The sequence below is a fragment of the Octopus bimaculoides genome, chromosome 8 (assembly GCF_046866305.1).
Source record: "Octopus bimaculoides isolate indiv1 chromosome 8, ASM4686630v1, whole genome shotgun sequence".
NCBI classification, from domain to species: domain Eukaryota; kingdom Metazoa; phylum Mollusca; class Cephalopoda; order Octopoda; family Octopodidae; genus Octopus; species Octopus bimaculoides.
The window spans coordinates 48024048-48038929 of NC_142935.1; the positions used below are offsets into that span (position 1 = coordinate 48024048).

Sequence of the window (14882 nt, forward strand, 5' to 3'; positions counted from 1 at the left end):
CACATATATTTCTGCCTTTCTCTATCTCAGTCACTCTCTACCTATCACTCTATCTCTTTCATGTGTGTGTGTGTATGTATGCATTTATAGAAAATACACATACATATATTGGGAGAATATGTTACAATATTCGTATGCTTTTGAATGTATGTATACAAACACACACACACACACACACATTATTATTATTATTATTATTAATACATATATATATATATATATATATATATATATATATATATACATATATGATATATGTACATATATGCATATATATGTGTGTGTCTGTTTGTATGTGTGTGTGTGTGTGTGTATTTTACTTGTGTCATATCTTAATACATATTTCTTTTTGTCCAATTTATATTCATTTTTGTTTGTTTATATTTCGATAATTGATATTAAATATTTCTTCATTAAAACATCAGGGATACAAAATATACACTGAAATAAAAATTAAAGACAAATCATCATTGAAAGGCAAAAAATATGATTTGCAACAACAAAATAGTATAGCTTTTAATAACATCACATTATAATAGTTACATACTCTATATATACACGAGGGAAAGTGAAAATTATCTGCACTTTCACCACAACATATCTTTGTTATTGTCACACTGCCTTCTGCACATGTATGCTTATAGTTGGTACTATTGTGGTCACATGATCGAAGTTTGAGCCTGATCGTGCCATTTTGCTTTCTGGCTTTACAGTGTAAACATGGCTGCTCCAGTAGCAATGTGCACCAAAGAAGGACAAAGAGCAGTGATCTGATTTCTTTGGTCAAAAGATGTGTCAGATGCTGAAATTTATCAGAGGAATTTTAGCACAATATAGGGACAGTGCACTACTGCATTAAAGTGTACATGAGTGGATCAAGAAGTTTAAAAGTGACTGGACAAGTATGACACATGAAGAACAAACAGGACGTCAGCCTCCACCACTGATGAGAAAATTCAGCATTACCATCTGTCTGATCATTGCTCTTTGTTCTTCTTTGCTAGTAGAGTGGCCATGCTTACACTGTAAAGCAAAAAAGAAAAATGGCATGATCAGGCTCAAACTTCAATCACATGCCACACTAGTACCAGCTATATGTACGCATGCTTAGGAGGCAGTGTGACAACAATAAAGATATGTTATATTGAATGTGCAGATAATTTTGCCTTTTCCTCATATATATATATATATATATATATATATACATAAATATATTGTATGAAGGATTGTGGGTAAGGCCAGTACAATTTGAAGTAAATGCAAGACAAATCACATGAAAACAAATATATGAACTAATGTAGACTTACCTTGCATTCAGTATTTCAGGGTTATGACCCCATTCTCAGGAAATTAACGTATGTTGCAGATGTGCATGTGTGTGAGTGTGTGTGGAGTAGACATGTGCAGAAAGTTGTTGCTTTAGCAACCAGCTAGCTTCCTGTAACTCGCTTCTGTTGCTGATAGTTGGTTTCCTTTGGCATATAAGGATAGCCTTGGAGATTCTAAGGTTGCCACTGTTGTGCTGTGTTGCCCTGATGTGCACTATGAATACCTGGGTCTGGAATTTTCATAGATGTTTCTTCACGGAAGTGTCTTCCTGCATGTGTTCTTTTATGCGTAAATGCAGTTTTCTTGTGCTTCCTATGTAGGATGCACCATATTTGCCACAGATGATCTTGTATACAACATAGGTCCTCTGGTACATTTCAGAGTCACCTGAATATATATATACATATATATATATAAAGCAAATAAGTAACAAAGATGTCCATTAAGTAACAAAGATGTCATTACGGCTGTTTCAAGTGGCTCCATTTAATCGATCAATGAAAACATTACATCAATTTGAAATAAACCACTCACCACGTAAGTATATGACTATATAGATTTCCAACACACAGGATACACCATTATTATTTTTTATCAAATTTTTCATCAGTACAAGAGACTGAAATAATCACATCCATTCTTTCTGCTATTTTTGGGTCCGAATGAATTTAGGGAAAAAATACTTAAATCCTACTATAATTTAGAGTGGCAGAAGAAAAATAATGGGGATCAAGAAAGCAGAATGGTGATATAGCTACACTCATCTTTATCCTTATCACATTCAAAAGCTTCAATGCAGCATGTAGTCTACAATCCCTTAGAATTAAATCCAATGGGAATTGACAGTTAAGTTCTTCTTGGTGGTGATAAATTAATTAATGTCAGATACTCTTCTCTACCCCTATTTTATTGGGTCCATAAAACCAGCTATATCTACATAAAATAATATGTCTCAGAAGTTGCCTGTAAAATAATGAGATATAAAGAGGTGATAACCAGAAAGAGGAAGGACAGGGGTGATTTAACACATCATGATTATCAAATAAAAAGGGCCTAAAATGGAAAACAAAAGAGGTTATAAAAAGATTGAAGTGTGGGAATTAAAAGTATGGGAAAAGATATGTATTCAAACTTAGCAAAATTTACATATTAAAATTTATAAAAGGATTTAAGAATCAAGTAAGAGAAGAAGGAGAGATAAATCAATCTAACCCATAAAAGTGGGGTACTTGTATATATATATAAGAGATACCTCATAATGCTTCTTCCTAGTATAATGCTAAGGAGGTCATGCTAAATCTATTCAACAATGCACCTCTAATTAAATTCAGATATCATCCGAGTAGGGTTACACATTGTCTGTTGAATCAAAACCAAAGATTGAAGGCTAAAAAAGAAAAAAAAAGAAAGAAAATAAGATATATATTTCTATATCAAGTAAACTTATTTAAAAACCTTGAAAAAATACATTCATATAAGAATTACCAACATTAGGAAAAAAAAGCTGAAAGGATATAAGAAGGTATAAAAATACCACATATATATACATAAAATATAAATTATATATATAGTTGAAATTTATAGAAAAACAAAAGATGAAGACAGGTGTATGAACAATAAGCAAGTGGATTCGTTTGATGCTCAGGAAAATTAAAGGGTCTTTTATGTTTCAAGCCTATGCTCTTCAACAGAAAGGAGTAAGAGAAAAGAAACAGTGAGAGAATGAAAAAAACTTGTAGATTTCAATGGTCTATCATGGCGAATGATCGGAAAGTAAAGTATTATGCATATAGACAGATAGACAGATAAATCGAAAAATAGATATACATAGACACATCCACACACACACTCACCACACAAACACACACACATTGTATATACATATGCAAAAATATTTCTATAGAGTATAAAAAATACAGGGTACTAACAAGAATTCATAATTTCTCAATGCAACAGCTATTTCAGGAAGTTCAGAATTATGTAATAATCATAATGTTCATGATTTGCAGACAGAATGTGCAAAAAGTCTTGGCTATGCAACCCATTAAAAATCTTACATGGATATTACCAGGAGGCAGGTTCACTTCATCAAGAATAAGTTCAAATTCCTTTGAGCACTACAACATGTTTTCTATGATGCGCATATCTAGATCCTACGTATATTGTCCATATATATATAAATATATACATAGATACACATAATGCACACACACATATTTGTATATATGTGTGTGTTTGTGTATACACATATATATGTTTATATGTGTATATATATATATGCATATATAAATATCTGTGTTGGTGAGTAAGAAGTGAACTTCCCAACTTCAAGATTTTGAATAATTTTTTTGTTTTTGAGCAAATGCCTTCTACTATTGCCTTTTGCCATCCAAAAACTTTTGTGCAGGCTTGGTGTACAGAAAATGAAAGAAGCCCTTCATATCTATATTCATATTCACATGCATACATTTATATTTACATGCATATATGCTAACGCAACAGATCTGATATTGTTTTCTTGGACAGGGAACAAAAGTCATGAACTATTGAAGAAAAGTGATGCACTGCTGCAGAGGTCAGCTGCCCAAGGGCTGTGAATGTACAATCAAAAGCTCAGGAAAAACAGAACACTTTTGGTGAACTAATGCAGAATGTACAGCATTTGTATCCTGGCTATAATTTTACATTCTTACCTCTCATCATAAGTGCATTAGGCTTATGTAACTACAGATTTGCACAAAAACTTAGAGATGTTAGGATTTTCTGAGAAAGAGCAAAAGAAACTGACGCACAACCCCCAAAGCCATTTTATTTGCGACATGGTAAAACTTTGCATGACATTCCAAAAATTTTCCAACAGGAATTCTTTAAATGAATATATGCACACACTAGCTCCAACCAATATGTACAAACTCTAGGAACTGTCTTAGCTAAAAAGTCTTGAATAAAATAATATATATATATATATATATATATATATATATGTATATAGATATGCAGGGCAGGGAATCGTCAATTAGTATATATGTATAGATACATTCATATATATACTCATATATATGCATATACATACATACATACATACATACATACATGCATGCATGTGTGTGTATGTGTGTGTGTGTGTATCTGTCTGTGTGTCTGCATGTATGTATATATTTGTATGTATATGTGTGTAGGTGTGTGTTTACAATATTCTGTGAAAGCTTAAATGAGCAAAGAGAAATGTTGCTTTCATTGGAAGAAGGTAAGGATTAACAGGAAGAAGGGCATCTGGCCATTGATAATCAGCCTCAATAAATTTCATCTGACTCATGCAAGCATGCAATAGTAAATGTTACAGTGATAATGATGATAATGATGATATATATATATATATATATATATATATATATATATATATATATATATAATTGCAGTGTGGAAGGTGTTTATAAGCCATTTAAGAAACACACAAAAACCGTTAGATTCACTTCAACATTTAAATTTAATTTCCCAAACTATTTTCGTCGCTTTGAGACCGCGACCTGTTCACTGACAAAATTTCATGCTGCATCATGTACCCGCTAAGTTACGGGGACATAAGCACACCAGCATCGGTTGTCAAGCGATGTTGGGGGGACAAACACAGACACACACACACGTATATTATATATACATACAACAGGCTTCTTTCAGTTTCCGTCTACCAAATCCACTCACAAGGCTTTGGTCGGCACGAGGCTATAGTAGAAGACACTTGCTCAAGGTGCCATGCAGTAGGACTGAACCTGGAACCATGTGGTTCGTAAGCAATCTACTTACCACGCATCCACTCCTGCACCTATATATATATATGTGTGTGAAGGTGCATTGCTCAGTGATTATGGCATTGGGCTCATGATCATGAGGTAGTGAGTTTGATTCCCAGACTGGACTGTGTGTTGTGTTCTTGAGCAAGACATTTTATTTCACATTGCTCCGGTTCACTCATCAGTAGAAATGAGTTTTGATGTCGCTAGTGCCCATCTGCATTGACCTTTGCCTTCCTTTGGATAACATCAGTGGCATGAAGAGGGGAGGGTGATATGCATGGGTGACTGCTAGTCTTCCATAAATGACTTTGCTCAGGGGAACTTCTAGGTGCAATCCCTTGGTCATTCATGACTGAAATGGGGTCTTTACCCAATATAATTACCCTATGCATGCATGCACGCATATGTCTGTATGTGTGTGTGTCTATCTATATAGTCTTCTAAGAATCCATAGTATTTGTGTCTCTTTGTCTTCACATCATGTGAAAATTGTAAACTGGGCTATACAAGCTATGTTATTTATTTCAAATCTTCCATGCAAAACACATCCAGTCATGGGGAAATATTTCCTTGCTTACAAACACATAAGGTCGCTAACTGGAAGGGCATTCTGCTGTAAAATATCTGCCTCAAGTATTTCTCTCTGATCCTTGCAAGCATGAGAAATTGGGTATTAAAATGAAGAAGAAGAAGAAGAAGAGGACGACGACGATGAGAGGGAGGATGAGGAGGAAAATGATGATAATTATAGATTATAGTAGTGGATATTGATTATAAAGGTAACTGGAAAACACAACAAACCTATTTCAGTTTTATGTGACCTCTTCAATAAAGCCTTTTCTATTTAGTACACAAGACTTAGAAGTGACCATTATATATAAAGAGAGAGGAAATTTAGGGATGCAGCTTATGAATATTAACAATAAAACAGAAGAAAAATACCTAAGAAAAACATATTGCATATTAAATACACATAGTGAGTTGAAAAACTTTAATTTAGATTATCTATGTAATTAACTATGAAATATGTCTCCTTATGGATGTTTGAATAAGGAAATATCAATCAAAAATCGAAATTACTTCCCTAAGTAAAATTGAAATGTTACTAATTTCAACATAATACATGCAGGTGTGGCTGTGTGGTAAAAAGCTTGCTTCCTAGCTACATGGTTTATCCACATGTGAATGTCTTTGTGCTTGTGTTTGTCTCTCTACACTGCTTGACAATTGGTATTGGTCGTTTCTGCCCCCATAAATTAGCAGTTCAGCAAAAGACATTGATGGAGTAAGTACTATGCTTAAAATTAAAAAAAATACTGGATCTAAATTCATTTGACTAAAAGTTCTTCAAAGTGGTGCCCCAGCATGGCCACAGCCTAATGACTGAAACAATTAAAAGTTAAAGGATAAAAGATAAAGTAATAAAGAGTGAAAATGAAAAAGACCTTGGCGTCATTTGAACTCCTGTCATGATGGATTGAAACTGATTTCTCAGTTGCATTTAGTATATCACTCTACAATTAAAAAAACCTTTAAAAAAAGTTGATGAGGTTTTAACTGAAGAGGAAAGTGACTGATGATAATTATAATTGTTTCTAATGTAATCACAAAATCTGAGATTGTGGAAGAAGTGTTTAGCCAATTAAATTGACCCCAGAACATGACTGATATTTTATCATCTGTAGACGTGTGAAAGGCAGATGTGATCATAGTGTGATTTGAACTGAAATCCCACTGGTTTCAAGAACTCTAACCAAATGCCGCAAATATGGCATTTTGCCTGATGCTCTCACAATTCTGCCAATCCACTACTCTTCATAGCAATCACAAAAGCAACAGCAACAACGATGAGACGCTGATGATGATGTTGGTTCGGGCCATAAAAATACCTCACCTAATATGTGATACATCAATTGTTGAAGAATGTAGCATCACAACAATTTCTGACTTAAGCACAAGGCAACAATTTATGACTCTAGAGAGATGAAAATCAAAGTGAACCACCCTACCAAAATTTGATCTCAGAATGTAAAAAACACATAACTAACGACATGCATAGCACTTTTGGTTGGTGCTCCACTGATTCTGCTATCCCTCATACATGGAGAAATTCGAAAAATAAACCAAACAAAACAAGAGTTTATATAAGCCAACAAAAAATAGCAAAAAAAAAGTAACGATAAACAAAATAGACAGGAACATAAAAGCCATAAAACAAACAGGAACCATGTGATGTTGGGAATAAAACCAATTTCCAATCAGGATTATATTGCATTTATAAACTAAACATTTTTCTTTCTCTTTGTTTTCATTTAAAAATAAAAGTGGTATTTTTGATGTGTGAAAGAAAAGAATTGCTTTTCTCTCTACCATCATATTCCATCCACCCTCCTCTCTCTCTCTCTCTCTCTCTCTCTCTCTCTCTCTCTCTCCATCCCTGTCACACATTTTAATGTCATGGCTGTATTTTTCAATTAACACACATTTAGAACCACTTTTAATGTTAAATTACTTTTGTTGAGATTTGTTAATGAAAAGATTGATTTCAAAAAAAAAATGGAAGCATTTTAAAAAACCCAAAAGAAAAGTAAAATGAATGGTTTTCTGTTTCAGTTTAAACTGTTTTCAATTAATTTTGTCCTTGCTGGCCTGTGTGGGATGGAGCTGTAGTAAATGTTGATACATATTTTTAAAGCACCCATTGTTTACCACTGGGTAGCATTCCTACTGCTAACCACTTCACTGTGAAGTAGAAGTGGTGGTACATGTTGCCAGTTTGCAAGACTGTGCCAAACAGAGCAATAAAGCGTCTTGCTTAAGTAGAGAAGAATACAATGGCTCTAGAGAGGTTTGAATATGAGAATTAACCACTCACCAGCAGCGTAATTCTTTAAGCTATGCATCTCTTGAGTCAAAATTGCATTCATGACTAATCGAGAATTGTGGAAGAGAAGAATAAGGGCTCTTTAACATCAGAACAAAAGAATCTCATAAATCTCTATAAGAAATAGTAGGACATGCATAACATGGAAGTGGAAATCACTATGAAACAAGATTTCTATTGTAGCCTAAGAGGCCCAGCAGAAACTGAAAGAAGTCAATGAGGCAGTGTACAGAGTTTTAAGAAGCCACTCTGTCAACACAACATAAACTTTAGAAAGTAATGACTGCTTTAACTGAAAGGCATTAAATAATCCCAGAGTTGAAAAAGTAGTTATCTAGCATTATTTCAACATTGGTGATAAATACATAAGAAATAAAGGTTTTGGGATTTAAACCTAGTCAAGGAATACGAACCATAAGCCAGTGAAAGGACTCTATATTAGTTACTAATTTTCTTGAAATAGCAGTCAAATATCTCTCAAATCATATTAATTCAAGGTTTATTATTTTTACATGCTGAAAGGTGATGAACTAGGAGAAAAAATACCAGGCAAAATGCTTAATGGCATTTCTTCTGACTCTATGTTCTTGAGCACAAACACCACCACCTAGGTCGACATGGTCCTTTATCTTTTCAAGGTTGATAAAATAAAGTATCTGTTAAATATTTGGGTTGATGTAATCAACTAGCATCCTTTCCTTAAATTGCCGGCCTTGTACCAAACTTGACAAGAATTATTTTTACATTCTGAGTCTGAAGGAAGAGGCAGTACCCATGTTCATACAGTTCCTCTAAGATCAGTGAGGGTGATGCCATTAATGCCTTGTTAAAACTGTCGCAGACCAACACCTGTAGGAAAGATACAACCAAGAAGATTCCAAAATGCTGGTGTTTGGGGGAGAAGGGACTGGACAGAGTGATTAGAAAACAAAAAAAAAGACAGAAATGGAATAACACTTATCCAGTAACGTGGTTCTCGATGCTGGAAATACAATGGGATGGTCATGGCTCCAATCATTACTGATTAGAGAAGATATCAGCTATGGGTTAATAATCTAGGGTTAATGATCAATCTATTTTGGCAATGCATTCCTACTCATTTACTGGGTTATATTTATAAATCCACCAATCTATGAGTGTGTGTCTGAAATGCTTTGTACAAGAATTCAGTACACCACCCAGTCTGGGATCCAAACCTATGACCATCTCATTGTAAGCTCAATGCCCTAAACACTCAGCCTTAGGCCTGCGCTTTGTGAAAAGTATCACCATTAGGTACAAGTTTCTGACAGAATAATCACTGGTTCACTGCATTCCTGATGCAGAGAGTAATGGAGGAGTGTCACTGGGTTTTGTTTCTTGCCAGTATGCTGTTGTATGCATGCATACATACATCCATATATACAAGCATGCATACGTCCATACGTCCATCCGTCCATCCATACATACATGCATACATCCAGAGTACAAGTTCAGGTTTATACCTGTAATTATTGGGGCACTGGGATACGTAACACACTACCTAAATACCAATCTTTAGAAATTAAGTTTCTCAAAATCAGAAAGCGGAAAGCTGATTCGAAAACTACAGAACCGTGCCATCACTGGGACTGCAAAAATCTGTAAAATTTTCCATTTTGTAAAATTTTCATTTAAGTATATACAATAGCATGTATAGACAAGCAGCTATACACATGAGAATACAAACATAAAACAAAACATACAAATCTGCGTGTATACACACATACAAAAACATTCTGTTGATGTTGTTGAAATTCCAAAGAAGGATCCTTGGATCTAGGTGATAAAGCGGCTCTTTTTCTACTGGCAAGAAATCTTGAAGTAAAATTGAACAATGACATATTTACCAGTGGCAGCTTGTAGATAAAATTAGTTGGGGTGCTGCTTCAGAAAACTTTTAACTGTTGTTTTATTGTGTAAAAACATATAAAAAGAAAATTTATACAGAAACTTGATCGGTTCGTGTTTTAGCCACTGTCGGGTAGTGTGTTTAATTTGTTCACTGAACACCGCTGCGATTTCCCTCTTGTTTTTCAAATATTCCTCCTAAATCACAAAATAAGGGGGCAAAAATCTGCCCTATTTTTCAAATCCTGACAGCAACAATGAAGCTGGAAGGAGGATAATAATCTAATTGTACACTTTATCACATTCAAAAATATGTTGTTGGCACTCCGTCGCTTACAACGATGAGGGTTCCAGTTGATCCGATCAACGGAACAGCCTGCTCGTGAAATTAACGTGCAAGTGGCTGAGCACTCCACAGACACATGTACCCTTAACGTAGTTCTCGGGGATATTCAGCGTGACACAGTGTGACAAGGCTGACCCTTTGAATTACAGGCACAAAAGAAACAGGAAGTAAGAGTGAGAGAAAGTTGTGGTGAAAGAGTACAGCAGGGTTCACCACTATCCCCTGCCAGAGCCTCGTGGAGCTTTCTGCATTTTCGCTCAATAAACACTCACAATGCCCGGTCTGGAAATCGAAACTGCGATCCTATGACCGCGAGTCCGCTGCCCTAACCACTGGGCCATTGCACCTCCACATTCAAGAATATAAACATGTTTTTAAGCACAACATATGCAGAACTAAAAAGAAACACTAACTTCCACCAGCACACCAGGATTGGCACCGCATGAATGACAGTGCTCTCTCTCCCTAACATGAAGCTTCCTATCTTGTACATGTGAGCATGCATGCAACAGCCAAACAACGCATTGCTGGAACTGTGAAGCGCACAATTCTATACAAGGACTTTTGTATGTTTTCATAAACTCGGGGATGGCTACTGACATTTAGCTTAAAGATTATATAATGTCCAAGTATAAAGGAAGAATTAAAGAAAAAAGGACTCATTATATTGAATGTTATCGATAATATTGAGTGGAAGAAATAGGAGGTGCTGCAGTTCGCAGTGCCTATAAATGAGACGTCACTGATACATACATACATACATACATACATACATACATACATGCATACATACATACACACACATACATGCATACCTTTAAGACACACACACACATGCATACAAACATATACATGCATCAAAGGTTCTAATGGCAGTGATAAACTGAATCTTTTGTTTAATGGTCCAGACTGGAAGAAGGGTTGAATCCAAAGCCTTCACCAGGCTTTGGAAAATTGGATCCAAAAAGAAACTGAAAATGAACCTTGCATCAGCTTGCCAAGAACTTACAGCTACAGAACATATTGTTATAAAGCATTAGTCAACATCAAACATAAAAATATTTTGAAATATAATAAAATAGAATATAAAATAGGAAAACAACATAGATATTACTATATTAACAAAATACAATTATCTAAAAATAATTTAATAAAATCTTTGATTCCGAAATAAAAGAAATTAAATTCTATGAAAAACATGAATTATAAATACTACCATAAAAAAAATGTACTTAAACTAATGTGATTAAATTTAAAAGCAAAAATACAAAACCCCTCACACAATATAAGACATGAGACAACACTGATATATATATACATATACATAGATACATACACACACACATACATACATGTGTGTGTGTGTGTGTGTGTGTGTGTGAGTGAGGAAATATATTTAAAAAAATTAATGTTGAAACAATTTTTCAGACAATATGAAAAAAGGAAGTTATCTTTAAGAAGTCTAACAATATCAAACCAATTATATTGCACAAATACAAACTAAAGCAAGTTATATTATTTGTGAAGAATTAGGAACACATTAGAATTCTTAAATTTTATTACTATCTTTAATTAAGCTAATATTCCAACCAAAAAGAAAAATATATATATATATATATAAATGTAAAAAATAGAAGAAAATTACTTATTGAATGCAAATATGAAACATTCAGAAGAGTTAAAGAATCATGGAAAAATGTTAAAATTTTGCTCTTTTAGAAGTCATTCCTTCTTCCAAAATAAACCAGATGTAAAATCAAAAGAGAACTGCCAACTAAGCAGACTATACATATTGGTTTCAAATTTTAGCACAAGGAGGGTGCTAGTTGATTACATTGACTCCAGTGTTCAACTGGTACTTATTTTATTGACCCCAAAAGGAAAGAAGGCAAAGTTGACCTTGGTGAAATTTGAACCCAGAATGTGCAGACAGATGAAATGCCACTAAGCATTTTGCTCGGCATGCTAAAGATTCTGCCAGCTTGCCTCCTTTGGCAGACTATACATATTAAGAGAAGCATAAGAATGGATGGACATTGGTTACATTTGTTCTCTTTCCTAATTTCTGTTATAAAAATAATCAGTGTGAATTAAGATTATGAAAAATATACGTAGTAAAGTCTCTAGTATAAAGTTGGCAAAGGTGGTGAGCTGGCAGCACTGTAAACACACTGGACAAAATCTTTAGTGTCTGTAGCAGTGTACATAGCTAGATAGTTGAATGATCTCCCTTGAAAGAAAGATCATAGAGTAACCTCCCTTCCCTAAGCTTCTTGAAGCATCAGTGTCAGGAGACATGATTCTTAATTTTCAAGAAGCATGGCATTTCTCTTGGAAGTTTCTAGAATGTCTAGCTTTCCATTAATTAAAACAGCTTTCTAACCCAACTTTTTGCTTCTCAGTCAATAAGATTTAGAACCAATCACATCGTTGCTATGTATGTGTATTTCTCTATGCCCAATAACCGAGATGACTGACAACCACCACTTTGCTGTTGTTCTACATTTCCTATCTCAGAGCTTTCTTGCAAAAGATTTCTTCAAGTAGCTTCTACAATTTGGTTCCATGTATCATCACCAAAAGAAGAATAAAATATATTTTTATGTAGTAAATGTCTAGATCTTGTATTTATTCTTTCATCTTGTGATAACATAAACGCAGTCCCATCAACACCTTGTGCTATCTATATATTTCACTACATATCATTTCGTCCATCTTTACATTCAGAGTTCAAATTCTGCTGAGGTCAACTTTGTCATTCATTCTTTTGGAGAGTTGATTGAAGAAGTACCAGCTGAATATTGAAGCCAAGGTAATCAACTGAAACCCCTTTCCCAGAATGTCAGGCCTCATACCTATACTCTTTTACTTGTTTCAGTCATTTGATTGCGGCCATGCTGGAGCACCGCCTTTAGTCGAGTAAATTGACCCCAGGACTTATTCTTTCTAAGCCTAGTACTTATTCTATCAGTATTTTTTGCCGAACCGCTAAGTTACGGGGACGTAAACACACCAGCATCAGTTGTCAAGCGATGTTGGGGGTACAAACACAGACACACAAACACACATACACACATATATACATATATACGACGGGCTTCTTTCAGTTTCCATCTACCAAATCCACTTGCCCAAGATGCTACACAGTGGGACTGAACCCTGAGCCATGTGGTTGGTAAGCAAGCTACTTACCACACAGCCACTCCTGCGCCTATAGAGGAAAAGATTATTATAAGTTTGGCCTCATTGATGAAAATGTCTTACTACATTCAATGAGCAGTAAAGTAAAGCTAATAAAAAGTCTGGCTGTATGCTTTTACTTGTTTTAGTCATTTGACTGTGGCCATGCTGGAGCACTGCCTTTGGTCGAACAAATCGACAACAGGACTTACTCTTTGCATGCCTAGTACTTATTCTACCAGCCTCTTTTTGCTGAACTGTTAAGTTACAGGGATGTAAACACACCAACATCAATTGTCAAGTGATGGTGGTAGGGGGACAAACACAGACACACAAACATATACATATATATATATATATACATGTATATGATGGGCTTCTTTCAGTTTCCGTCTACCAAATCCACTCACAAGGCTTTGGTTCACCCGTGGCTATAGCAGAAGACACTTTGTAGTAGTAGTGGTGGTAGTGGTAGTGGTAGTAGTAGTAGTAGTAGTAGTAGTAGCAGCAGCAGCAGTAGTAGTAGTTGTAAAAAAGATTGGGAAAAGAAACAGTTCAATAGAGGGTCGATGTAGTTATAGCAAAAAAAATAAAAGATAGAAGAAAAATACTATAACAAGCCTCTAACTCATATATTGTATCTTATTTTAAATGCTCTAAATTTTGTCATGAATTCCGTGGCTATAGCAGAAGACACTTGCCCAAGTGGTACTGAACCCGGAACCATGTGGCTGGGAAGCTAACTTCTTACCACACTGGCACGCCTGCGCCTATGATTGAAAAATTTCCTTTACAACCATATGATTCTCGTTTCAATCCTATAGTGCTGGAATTTGATAGACAAAATTTGCAAAAGCCTGTTATACACATATGTGTTTGCCTGTGAATGTATACATGTGTGTCTATGTGTGAGTGTTTATGTATAATGTTAGTGTATATCAGTAGTAGATGTAAAGATTGGTGAGAAATCAAAAAACTAATGCTTTTAAAGAAAAATATCCTGTGCTGTACTTGCCCATAACTACCCCTTAACACTCTTATTGTCATAAATGCAGTTACCCAGTGGCTGATCGCTTGAAACATATGACCAACAATGCTGTTGACCAGTAAATGTGATATACAATACAAAAAATACATAAATAAATAAATAAGTTGTATTGAGGGAATTCATGACAAAATTTAGAGCATTTAAAATAAGATACAATATATGAGTTAGAGGCTTGTTATAGTATTTTTCTTCTATCTTTTATTTTTTTTGCTATAACTACATCGACCCTCTATTGAACTGTTTCTTTTCCCAATCTTTTTTACAACTACTACTACTGCTGCTGCTGCTGCTACTACTACTACTACTACTACTACTACTACTACTACTACTACTACCACTACCACTACCACCACTACTACTACAAAAATATTTTCAGTTCCTATAAATGTGTGCTGAATGTGTATCTCCTCTTGACTAATTCTATACAAATCT

The 14882-nt window shown here is 34.7% G+C and overlaps 1 long non-coding RNA gene across 1 annotated transcript in view; it reads right to left on the reverse strand.

Moving 5' to 3' along the window:
- LOC149134396 (uncharacterized) overlaps positions 1–2710 on the reverse strand; it is a 51722-nt gene extending 49012 nt beyond the window's left edge. The window contains exons 1-2 of the long non-coding RNA XR_016242767.1: positions 2582–2710; positions 1308–1716 (exon numbers count right to left, since the gene is read on the reverse strand). This is a non-coding gene — a long non-coding RNA (uncharacterized LOC149134396). The remainder of the gene's footprint in view (positions 1–1307; positions 1717–2581) is intronic.
- Positions 2711–14882: the final 12172 nt, after the last annotated feature.